The sequence below is a fragment of the Pseudorca crassidens genome, chromosome 6 (assembly GCF_039906515.1).
Source record: "Pseudorca crassidens isolate mPseCra1 chromosome 6, mPseCra1.hap1, whole genome shotgun sequence".
NCBI classification, from domain to species: domain Eukaryota; kingdom Metazoa; phylum Chordata; class Mammalia; order Artiodactyla; family Delphinidae; genus Pseudorca; species Pseudorca crassidens.
The window spans coordinates 29210621-29223828 of NC_090301.1; the positions used below are offsets into that span (position 1 = coordinate 29210621).

The 13208-nt window shown below is 40.8% G+C and overlaps 1 long non-coding RNA gene across 1 annotated transcript in view; it reads right to left on the bottom strand.

Annotated features, from left to right (window-relative positions):
• Positions 1-1018: 1018 nt before the first annotated feature.
• The window catches only part of LOC137225792 (uncharacterized), a 30057-nt gene continuing 17867 nt past the window's right edge, over positions 1019-13208 (bottom strand). The window contains exons 2-3 of the long non-coding RNA XR_010944030.1: positions 1777-1981; positions 1019-1656 (exon numbers count right to left, since the gene is read on the bottom strand). This is a non-coding gene — a long non-coding RNA (uncharacterized lncRNA). The remainder of the gene's footprint in view (positions 1657-1776; positions 1982-13208) is intronic.

Genomic DNA, 13208 nt, shown 5'->3' on the forward strand with positions numbered 1-13208 from the left:
AGAGGACACTGCAATGAGAAGCCTGCACACCGCAACAAAGAGTAGCCCCCGCTCGCCGCAACTAGAGAAAGCCTGCGCACAGCAACGAAGACCCAAAGCAGCCAAAAATAAATAAATAAATTTATTTTTAAAAAATAAAATAAAAGTTATCCACACACCACCCACCCCTAATCAAGCTCTCCCTCATTCTATTAGCAGCTAGTCTCGAAGTAAATCACTTAGTCTCTCTGGGCCTTTTGTTTCCTCATCTCTAAAACAAGGATGAAAATACCTCTCTTATGGGATCTCTCTGAGGGCTATATTAAACCAGAGAGCGCAAGTAAATTGAGTAGCACAGGACTTCCCTAACTTGGTTTCATTTCAGAATCATCTGGGGAGTTTTTCTTGGCACCTCCCTCTCCAGACCAATTTTATTGAATTTCTGATAATGGGGCCCAGGTATCAGCATTTTCACATGTCCACGGGTGATTCTAAGGGGTGGTCAGGTTTGAGAACCTCTGGCACCCATTACCTTCAATGTTATGAATGCCAAATAAAATTTATCTTTGGATATTATTTTTCCAATCCAGACCTTGTCAAAGACCTTGTCTCTGAACAGGTCATGCTGATTTCTACCATATATTATCTCAATCATGTCTTCCCCTCTCAAAGCTGGTTCTATCTCCATCTCCTCTGGGCTTTCTGAGGTCCTAGCTCAGAAACCATACACCTTTTATCTGAAAACTTTTCTGGTTACTCCAACCCTGATCTCTTTTTTTCTCTCAAACCCAATGGCAATCTGAAGTCCTTATTATAAAATCTACTACTTCCCCATTCTTTCATGTGTAGTTTGCAACTGTCTATGTATATCCAGTTGGCATATCTCCCATGCCTCCAGCCCAGTGTTGGGGACACCCTAAACTAGACACTGAAAAAGGAAAAAATTTTTTTTCCAAATGTAAAAATCAAGACTTTAATATACAGTGAACATGGGTCAAAGATTTTACTTAATAAAATTTATTTTATTTATGAGGGACCCAATAAGATGTTACACCCAGTCTAAAGAAGAATTTAAAGAAGCACAGATACGTGGGCAATAAGGAATGTTGAAATGAAGTTACAGATAGATGCAAAATTAGTCACTTGCTTTCCACCGAATGCTGTTCATTTCTTTTTTATGGACAAGAATCATTTGGATTATCATTCATTTTCTACAACATACAGCGTTATAAAGCAGGACAAAGACAGTGAAAGCCAGAGACAACAACAACAGTGCTCTAGACAGTGTCTCATTTTTCCACTGCAGATGTCTCATAACTTCTGTGGTTCATTTCATAGCTTTTCACAATTTTTCCTGATAGCACTCAGTGTTTTTACAGTCTGTTGAATGTTGGGACAGATAGAAGGATTAGACGAAAACCAATGAAAAACCTCACTTCATTAGGAATTTGAGTGAGATTAATTTAGCTAATGGTATCTTCAAGTAACTGCGTCCAAGGTGAAGCCTAAATCCAAGTTTTAACTGGAGTAGCCCAGACTTTTGTGATGTCTGTTCAGATTTTACTGGTAAGAGATGAAACTTCCGATGTTGCTTGGAAAGGAGTTCTCAAGCTGGCCATCCTGGGAAAGAAGGAATAGGCACTAAGAAGCTCATTCAAGTAAGGAGCTCATTCAAGTCTGTGAAAGAGAAGAAGAATCATTAAGGAATGAACTGTAATGTCCTAATAGACTGTTCTTTAGGTACTTGCTTATATAATACCTCATTTCAATTTCCCACCAACCCTAAAAAGTAATTACTTTTATCCCTGTTTTCCCATGAAGAAATTGAAGGTCAGAAGAGCAATGGGATTTGCCCAACTAAGGGCAGGGATTTGAACCAAACCCATCTTTGCCAAGATCCTCACTCTTTCCCATAGTTTAAGGTTGCAGATTAGTTTAGTTCTTTCATTGTCACCTCCAGGAACCTCCAAAACTTTCTTTCTTCTGAAGCTGTAGTTTTACCCTGAAAGGGAAAAACTGATTATTACTCAATGTGTTCTAGATTTATTCTAGGAGATCCAGCAGCTACTTGAAATTTCATTTTCGGTCACCAAATTTCACTAATATTTTACAAATTGCTTTCCGAGTATCTGAATTGTTTCCCAGATCTACCTCTGCCTTCTTCCATTTCTTTTTAAGCTGATATATTTGAAGTACAATCACTTTCCACAGGCATTTTGCCATTGTAGGAAAAAGGTACTATCAAGTACCAAAAACTTGGAACTTGCAGTTATTACCATGATGATGCTAAAGTTGGGCATTTGGACTGAAGATTTATGTATTATAACCTTATTTCTGAGAATCTGTGACTAGCAGATCAAGTACAATGATATGGTACAGGAGTATAGTCTCTCAGCCTACTTTGGAGAGCATATGTGATTGAACCCCTTCCCTGATGAATAAGTAGACTCCATTCCCAACACTACTGTTAAACTCAGGTGTTACTCTCAAATCTTTCAAGCCAAGTACCCAGGCCAGAAGAACAATTTCAATTTCTCTTCTGAACTTTGTTCATGAGGTTTCTGTAGTAATAAGTGTGCTGCAATAATTTGGATTCAGGTTGTCTTATACTTTATATCTTCACATCACTCACAATTTCTTTCTGTACTTAGTATCTGTGCAGTGTCTCTTCATGCTGAAATGACACAGCCCACTTAGTCAGTCTCCCTACAATGTAACATCAGGTCAGTGGCAACCTGGCTGTGGTACATGGAGTATTTGTGGGTTGGACCTAGAGATTACCATGCTAAACTGTCAGTCAGAAAGAGAAAGACAAATACCATGTGATATCACTTATATGTAGAATCTAAAATATGACACAAATGAACATATCTATGAAACAAAAACAGACTTACAGACAGACATAGAGAACAGACTTGTGGTTGCCAAGGGGGAAGTAGGGTGGGGGAGGGAAGGACTGGGAGTTTGGGATTCGCAGATACAAACTATCAATATTAAATATAGGATGGATAAACAACAAGGTCCTACTGCAGAGCACAGGAACTATATTCAATATCCTGTGATAAACCATAATTGAAAAGAATATGAAAAGAATATATATATGTATAACTGAGTCACTTTGCTGTACAGCAGAAATTAAATACAACATTGTAAATCAACTACACTTCAATAAAATTTGAAAAAAGAAAAAATATATAGATTTTAACACTGACTCAGCTATCTAAAACCCATTTAGTCAACTTTATTCATTCTAAAATGTTATCAGTCTAATGTTACTCACTGCTCATTTTTGATCAATGTACTCGCATTTGGGGTGTATTTCCTTAGGGCTCCCAGAGCCTACAAAGATGACTTGGGTATGGCCTCTGCTTTCGAAACCAGAATAGAGACCAAAAGCTGTGACAGTTCCAACCACATGATTGTGCACACCTCATTTTAACTGCTTTAAAGAAAAAAGTATCTGTAAGAACTTAATGTTAATATTGTCATTTAAAAACCAAGTTCTAATGTCTGTTCTCTTCTCCCACTCACAAATCTATTTTCCAAGTAGAATCTATTTGTTATTTAAACTTTTCTCCCCTCCTTATCCTTGGTGATGGGAGGTCCCCACTGGATTGTGAGGAATGCTTTGAGAAGTAAAACTTAAAGGCAGGAGCACTTTTGGGACTGCCAAGGTCACATCCCAGCCCTGCCTCAACCCTAATGCTTCCCATAAACCCTCCACTCCCATGGCCTCACCCCAGACATTTCCCGTCTTGGCATGTACCACTTCTCAAATCCTATCTAACCCAGCCCTCATGGAGCATTGTGTCAACAAGGCTCTTGTCAGCACCCTTAACATCTTTACCCCAGGCTACACCCACCCTGCAAACCTCTTAATCACTCTGGATCGTTTATTTCATCTACCTCCTTTGCTTCTCTACCCTGGTTTCTGAGAACTATAGGAAAAATCTCACAACTGCCAACTTGCTGATGCCTATTCAGCCAGCATTTATTGAGCACCCACTATACACTAAAAACAGTAGAAGAATCTATACTAGACTCAGAAGAATACAACAGTAAATGAAGGCAGGTCTACTCCTTCTCAGAGCATAATGGCTGATGGGGTGGGGAAGCTCAACAATAACACCATCATGTGATAAGCATTATCAGGATGGAATTACGGTGTGCCATGGAGCCCACAGGAGGGTACATAACTCAGGGACAGAGGGGGTCAGGGAAAGTTATGCCACTTCAAATTCGTGGTCTTCAACTCCGGTGGGGCCCCCGGCACCACTCAGCAATTTATAGTTATCTAGTCAAGCACAGATCCCCTAAATGAATGGTGAAGTCTTTATGGCTCTCCTCAAGAAGCCCAGTCCACTCTTGCCCTTCTCATCTCTCAGCAGATGAGACAGCCTCTGACTGCACAGAAGAAGCCCAGTCCACACGGACAAATCCATTTCCATCTCAAAGCCTCCCCTCCTGACTCAGGAGAATCAGAAACAGTGCCCTTCTCATATCCTATTTCTCCACCATTAACCTCCAGTTTATTGGGGACCAGAATCTGAACAAATTGGTTTATTTCCTCCCCACTTATATCTACTTATGTTCAAGCTCTTCCTCTTAGTTACTCAATAATAAACATATATATCTCTCTTACACACACACACACACACACATTATAAATACACTTTAAAATAAGCAACCTAAATACCCTTAGGCTTCATCAGAGTCCAGATTAAATCTAAATTGTACCAGGTAAAAAAGCCACTAGTTACAAATGTCTTCCTGCACCTTAACGAGTATCCTACCCCAGCCTCCACCCACCCCTGCCTCTAGGTATATCAGATTCCCAAAGGGGAGGGAGAGGGTCTTATACGTGTTCATGAAAAAAGTTGTGTTTGTTCCTTGCTGCCACCTTGCTAGAGACCTGCTTCTCTCAAACCACCGCCAGCCGCTACGTTGAGGTTCTATCACCCAACACTGGAGAGTTCTGGGCACGGCTGCCTTGCGCTCAGCAGCCTATGAAGATTCCTGCTGAATCTGCAGTATGCCCAAATGTTGGCCTCCCCTCATCTGAGCTATGGTTCCTTGTTGGGGTGCTGGGTCCTGCTGAGCACTCTGCCCACCAAGGTTCTCAATATGGATGCTAACCCCATCACATTTCATGGTGCCTAGACAACTGCAGTGTACAGAGGGGAAGGTAATGGCTCCCACCCCTCTGCCCTAATTCCTGTTAAGAAGCCCAAAAGCAAGGATGCCCTCAACACACCTGATGCCCTGTACAACTCCAGGGGACTCCATGCACATTATTTCCTATGTGAAGAACATACTCAGAGCAAAGCTCCTTAGAGTTCTCCCTCAGGGCAGTGCTGTCTAATATTCCAGGCTCTGCTTGCCCACCTCCAATCAAAGCCCATCTGGTAGGTATGTCTATATATGTCTGAATCCCCATTGTGGTTACAACTCAGTTTCCCAGGAGGATCCTCAGCCTCCTGTAAATCAGTGGATGTCAACAGATGCCTGGATGGGAGAATGTCACAACTCAGTATGATAGTTGTAGGGGAGGAAAATTTTCCCTCCACCCTCTTAGGGTTCTTGGCTGGGTCTGAAAAGTATACCAGCAAAGACAGATTAACAGGAGAAAAGTATACAAATTTATTTAATGTAAGTTTTTGGTGACACTTGAACCTTCATAAGGAAATGAAGACCTGAAGAAATAGTTAGATCTGAGTATTTTTATGCTAGGTTTGATGAAGTGTAGGCAGTCATATAAAAAGGTGATAGGTCAGAGAGTATGATAGGTACATGGGAAATAAACTGGGGGAAATTTAGCAAATCCTGTTTGTTAGGATTCTTCTCAGCACCCATTTGTCTTCACAGATAAAGATGCTCCTTTCCTCTGGGTCTAGAGAGGGTACCTCTCTAGGGGTGCATGAGGGTTTTATGACGTGTTTAGGGGAGAAGGTCAAACAACTTCTGCTATTTTCTCAAACTCCTTTAACTTAAAATATTGAATATGCCAAGGTGTCATATGTTGAAGTAGCATGTCCTGATCCACACCATAGCCTTATACAAATCATGGACTAGTCATGACTCTGCTACAGAAAACTAAAACATCAGTCCTCAGTCTTGCATCCAGTTCTGGCTCCTGCCTTTTTCTCTTCTTCCCTTCACAGCCAAGCTCTTTGAAAGAATCAGCTATAATTTTTACTTCCTTGTTGCACGAGCATTTTTTTTTCAATTTAATAGTGTCTTCTTTTTAAATACAGTTATATATTCACTTGGTTTAAAATTCAAAAAGTATGAAAATCTATCCCCGGCTCCCGAATATCCCTCCTTAGAAGCAACCAGTTTCCTAGGTACCCTATTAGAGAGTCTTTATTAAACACAAACAAAAACATATCATTTCCACCTTTTTAAAAATGGTAATTGTGCGGGGGGAGACCTTCAAGGTGGTGGAGGAGTAAGATGTGGAGATCATCTTCCTCCCAACAAATACATGAGAAATACATCTACATGTGAAACAACTCCTACAGAACACCTACTGAATGCTGGCAGAAGACCTCAGACTTCCCAAAAGGCAAGAAACTCCCCATGTACCTGGGTAGGGCAAAAGAAAAAAGAAAAAACAGAGACAAAAGAATAGTAATGGGACCTGCACCTCGGGGAGGGAGCTGTGAAGGAGGGAAAGTTTCCACACACTAGGAAGCCCCTTCACTGGCGGAGACTGCAGGGGGTGGTGGGCTGAGGCTTTCGGAGCCACGGAGGAGAGCGCAGCAACAGGGGTGCAGAGGGCAAAGCGGAGAGATTCCCGCACAGAGGATCGGTGCCGACCAGCACTCACCAGCCCGAGAGGCTTGTCTGCTCACCCACCAGGGTGGGCAGGGGCTGGGAGCTGAGGCTCGGGCTTTGGAGGTCGGGTCCCAGCGAGAGGACTGGGGCTGGCGGCGTGAAAACAGCCTGAAGGGGCTAGTGCGCCACAGCTAGCCGGGAGGGAGCCCAGGAAAAAGTCTGGAACTGCCTAAGAGGCAAGAGGCCATTGTTTCGTGGTGCGCAAGGAGAGGGGATTCAGAGCACTGCCTAAACGAGCTCCAGAAACGGGCGTGAGCTGCAGCTATCAGCGCGGACCCCAGAGATGGGCGTGAAACACTAACCCTGCTGCTGCAGCCACCAAGAATCCTGTGTGCAAGCGCAGGTCACTATCCACACCTCCCCTCCCGGGAGCCTGTGCAGCCCGCCACTGCCAGGGTCCCGTGATCCAGGGACAACTTCCCCGGGAGAACGCATGGCGCGCCTCAGGCTGGTGCAACATCACGCCGGCCTCTGCCACCAAAGGCTCGCCTCGCATCCGTACCCCTCCCTCCCCCTGGCCTGAGCGAGTGAGAGCCCCCGAAACAGCTGCTCCTTTAACCCTGTCCTGGCTGAGCGAAGAACAGATGGCATCAGGCAACCTACACGTAGAGGCAGGGCCAAATCCAAAGCTGAGCCCCAGTAGCTGTGCGAACAAAGAAGAGGAAGGGAAACCTCTCCCAGCAGCCTCAGGAGCAGTGAATTAAATCTCCACAATCAACTTGATGTACCCTGCATCTGTGGAATACCTGAATAGACAACGAATCATCCCAAATTGACGGGGTGGACTTTGGGAGCAACTGTACGCATGGGGTTTGCTTTCTGCAAATAATTTTTTTCTGCTTTTAGGTTTATCTTAGTTTACTATTTAGAGTTTATTATCATTGGTAGATTTGTTTATTTATTTGGTTGCTCTCTTCCTTTTTATATATATATATTTTCCTTTTTCTCTTTTTGTGAGTGTGTATATGTATGCTTCTTTGTGTGACTAGGTATAGCTTTGCTTTTTTTACCTTTTGTCCTAGGGTTCTGTCTGTCTTTTTTTTTTTTTTTTTTGTATAGTTTTTAGTGCTTGTTATGATTGGTGGATTTGTTTTCTGGTTTCGTTGTTCTCCTCTTTTTGCTTTCTTTTTTTAAAATTACTTTTTAATTTTTTTTTTTTTTTTGCGGTATGCAGGCCTGTCACTGTCGTGGCCTCTTCCGTGTGGAAACAGGCTCCAGACGCGCAGGCTCAGTGGCCATGGCTCACGGGTGCAGCCGCTCCGTGGCATGCAGGATCTCCCAGACCAGGGCACGAACCTGTGTCCCCTGCATGGGCAGGTGGACTCTGAACCACTGCGCCACCAGGGAAGCCCACTTTTTAATTTTTAATAATTTTTTTATTTTTATTACCGTTTTATTTTATTTTTTCATTCTTTCTTTTTTTCTCCCTTTTCTTCTGAGCCATGTGCCTGACAGGGTTTTGGTACTCTGGCCAGGTGTCAGGCTGTGCCTCTGAGATGGGAGAGACAAGATCAGGACATTAGTTCACCAGAGACCTCCCAACTCTACATAATATCAAACAGCAAAAGCTCTTCCAGAGATGTCCATCTCAACGCTAAGACCCAGCTCCACTCAATGAACAGCAAGCTACAGTGCTACACCCCTATGCCAAACTACTAGCAAGACAGGAACACAGACCCACCCATCAGCACACAGGCTGCTTAAAATCATAATAAGGTCAAAGACACCCCAAAACACACCACTGGACACAGTCCTGCCCACCAGAAAGATAAGATACAGCCTTATCCACCAGAACACAGGCACCAGTCCCCTCCACCAGGAAGCCTACACAACCCACTGAACCAATCTTAGCCACTGGGGGTAGACATCAAAAACAATGGGAACTATGAACCTCTAACCTGTGAAAAGGAGACCCCTAACACAGTAAGTTAAGCAAAATGAGAAGACAGAGAAACACACAGCAGATGAAGGAGCAAGGTAAAAACCCATCAGACCAAACAAATGAAGAGGAAATAGGCAGTGTACCTGAAAAAGAATTCACAGTAATGATAGTAAAGATGATCCAAAAGCTTGGAAATAGAATGGAGAAAGTACAAGAAACGTTTAACAAGGACCTAGAAGAACTAAAGAGCAAACAAACAATGATGAACAACACAATAAATGAGATTAAAACTTCTCTAGAAGGAATCAGTAGCAGAATAACTCAGGCAGAAGAACGGATAAGTGACCTGGAAGATAAAATAGTGGAAATAACTACCACAGAGAAGAAAAAAGAATGAAAAGAATTGAGGACAGTCTCAGAGACCTCTGGGACAACATTCAATGCACCAACATTCAAAGTATAGGGGTCTCAGAAGAAGAAGAGAAAAAGAAAGGGACTGAGAAAATATTTGAAGAGATTATAGTTGAAAACTTCCCTATTATGGGAAAGGAAATAGTTAATCAAGTCCAGGAAGCACAGAGAGTCCCATACAGGATAAATCCAAGGGGAAACATGCCAAGACACATATTAATCAAACTATCAAAAATTAAATACAAAGAAAAAATATTAAAAGCAGCAAGGGAAAAGCAACAATTAACGTACAAGGAAATCCCCATAAGGTTAACAGCTGATCTTTCAGCAGAAACTCTGCAAGCCAGATGGCAGTGGCAGGACATATTTAGAGTGATGAAAGGGAAAAACCTACAACCAAGATTACTCTACCCAGCAAAGATCTTATTCAGAGTCAACGGAGAAATTAAAACCTTTACAGAGAAGCAAATATTAAGAGAATTCAGCACCACCAAACCAGCTTTACAACAAATGCTAAAGGAACTTCTCTAGGCAGGAAACACAAGAGAAGGAAAAGACCTACAATAACAAAACCAAAACAATTAAGAAAATGGTAATAGGAACATACGTATTAATAACTACCTTAAATGTAAATGGGTTAAATGCTCCAACCAAAAACACAGACTGGCTGAATAGATACAAATCAAGACCCATATATATGCTGTCAACAAGAGACCCACTTCAGACCTAGGGACACATACAGACTGAAAGTGAGAGATGGAAAATGATATTCCATGTAAATGGAAATCAAAAGAAAGCTGGAGTAGCAATTTTCATATCACACAAAATACACTTTAAAACTACTACAAGAGAATAAGAAGGACACTACATAATGACCAAGGGATCAATCCAAGAAGAAGATATAACAATTGTAAATATTTATGCACCCAACAGAGGAGCACAATACATAAGGCAAACACAAACAGCCATAAAAGGGGAAATCGACAGTAACACAATCAGAGTAGGGATTTTAACACCCCACTTTCACCGATGGACAGATCATCCAAAATGAAAATAAATAAGGAAATGCAAGCTTTAAATAATACATTAAACAACATGGACTTAATTGATATTTATAGGACATTCCATCCAAAAACAACAGAATACACTTTCTTCTCAAATGCTCATGGAACATTCTCCAGAATCGATCATATCTTGGGTCATAAATCAAGCCTTGGTAAATTTAAGAAAATTGTAATCATATAAAGCATCTTTTCTGACTACAACACTCTAAGACAAGATATCAATTACAGGAAAAATTCTGTAAAAAATACAAACACATGGAGGCTAAACAATACACTACTAAATAACGAAGTGATCACTGAAGAAATCAAAGAGGAAATCAAAAAATACCTAGAAACAAATGACAATGAAAAGACGACAACCCAAAACGTATGGGATGCAGCAAAAGTAGTTCTAAGAGGGAAGTTTATAGCAATACAATCCTACCTCAAGAAACAAGAAACATCTCAAATAAACAAACTAACCTTACACCTAAAGCAATTAGAAAAAGAAGAACAAAAGACCCCCAAAGTTAGCAGAAGGAAAGAAATCATAAAGATCAGATCAGAAATAAATGAAAAAGAAATGAAGGAAACGATAGCAAAGATCAATAAAATTAAAAGCTTGTTCTTTGAGAAGATAAACAAAATTGATAAGCCATTAGGCAGACTCATCAAGAAAAAAAGGGAGAAGACTCAAATCAATAGAATTAGAAATGAAAAAGAAGTAATAACTGACAGTGCAGAAATACAAAGGATCATGAGAGATTACTACAAGCAACTATATGCCAGTAAAATGGACAAGCTGGAAGAAATGGACAAATTCTTAGAAATGCACAACTTTCCAAGACTGAACCAGGAAGAAATAGAAAATATAAACAGAACAATTAGAAGCACTGAAATTGAGACTCTGATTAAAACTCTTCCAACAAAAAAAAGCCCAGGACCAGATGGCTTCACAGTCAAATTCTATCAAACATTTAGAGAAGAGCTAATACTTATCCTTCTCAAACTCTTCCAAAATATAGCAGAGGGAGGAACACTCCCAAATGCATTCTACAAGGACACCATCACCCTGATACCAAAACCAGACAAAGATGTAACAAAGAAAGAAAACTACAGGCCAATATCACTGATGAACACAGATGAAAAATCCTTAACCAAATACTAGCAAACAGAATCCAACAGCACATTAAAAGGATCATACACCATAGTCAAGTGGGGTTTATCCCAGGAATGCAAGGATTCTTCAATATACATAAATCAATCAATGTGATAAACCATATTAACAAATTGAAGGAGAAAAACCACATGACCGTCTCAATAGATGCAGAAAAAGCTTTTGACAAAATTCAACACCCATTTATTATAAAAACCCTCGAGAAAGTAGGCATAGGGCTTCCCTGGTGGCGCAGTGGTTGAGAGTCCACCTGCCGATGCAGGGGACACAGGTTCATGCCCCGGGCCGGGAAGACCCCACATGCCGTGGAGCAGCTGGGCCCGTGAGCCATGGCCGCTGAGCCTGTGCATCCCGAGCCTATGCTCCACAACGGGAGAGGCCACAACAGTGACAGGCCCGCGTACTGCAAAAAAAAAAAAAAAAAAAAAAAGAAAGTAGGCATAGAGGGAACTTTCCTCAACATAATAAAGGCCATATATGACAAACCCAGAGCCAACATCATTCTCAATGGTAAAAAACTGAAAGCATTTCCACTAAGATCAGAAACAAGACAAGGTTGTTCACTCCCACCACTATTATTCAACATAGATTTGGAAGTTTTAGCCACAGTCATCAGAGAAGAAAAAGAAATAAAAGGAATCCAAATCAGAAAAGAAGAAGTAAAGCTGTCACTGTTTGCAGATGACATGATACCATACATAGAGAATCCTAAAGATGCTACCAGAAAACTACTAGAGCTAATCAATAAATTTGGTAAAGTAGCAGGATACAAAGTTAATTCACAGAAATCTCTTGCATTCCTATACACTAATGATGAAAAATCTGAAAGGGAAATTAAGGAAACACTCCCATTTACCATTGCAACAAAAAGAATAAAATACCTAGGAATAAACCTACTTAAGGAGACAAAAGACCTGTATGAAGAAAACTATACCATGTTCTTGGATTGCAAGAATCAACATTGTGAAAATGACTCTACTACCCAAAGCAATCTACAGATTCAATGCAATCCCTATCAAACTACCAATAGCATTTTTCACAGACCCAGAACAAAAAATTTCACAATTTGTAGGGAACCACAAAAGAGCCCAAATAGCCACAGAAATCTTGAGAAAGAAAAACGGAGATGGAGGAATCAGGCTCCCTGACTTCAGACTATATTACAAAGCTACAGTAATCAAGACAGTATGGTACTGGCACGTAAACAGAAATTAGATCAATGGAACAGGATAAAAAGCCCAGAGATAAACCCACGCACATATGGTCACCTTATTTTTGATGAAGGAGGTGAGAATATATAATGGAGAAAAGACAGCCTCTTTAATAAGTGGTGCTGGGCAAACTGGACAGCTACATGTAAAAGAATGAAATTAGAACACTTCCTAACACCATACACAAAAATAAACTCAAAATGGATTAAGGATCTAAATGTAAGGTCAGACACTATAAAACTCTTAGAGGAAAACATAGGCAGAATGCTCTATGACATAAATCACAGCAAGATCCTTTTTGACTGACCTCCTAGAGAAATGGAAATAAAAACAAAAATAAACAAATGAGACCTAATGAAACTTAAAAACTTTTGCACAGCAAGGGAAACCTTAAACAAGATGAAAGACAACCCTCAGAATGGGAGAAAATATTTGCAAACCTAGCAATTGACAAAGGATTAATCTCCAAAATTTACAAGCAGCTCATGCAGCTCAATATGAACAACAAAAAAAGAATCCAATCCAAAAATGGGCAGAAGACCTAAACAGACATTTGTCCAAAGAAGATATACAGATAGCCAACAAACATATGAAAGGATGCTGAACATCACTAATCTTTAGAGAAATGCAAATCAAAACTGCAGTGAGATATCACCTCACACCCACCA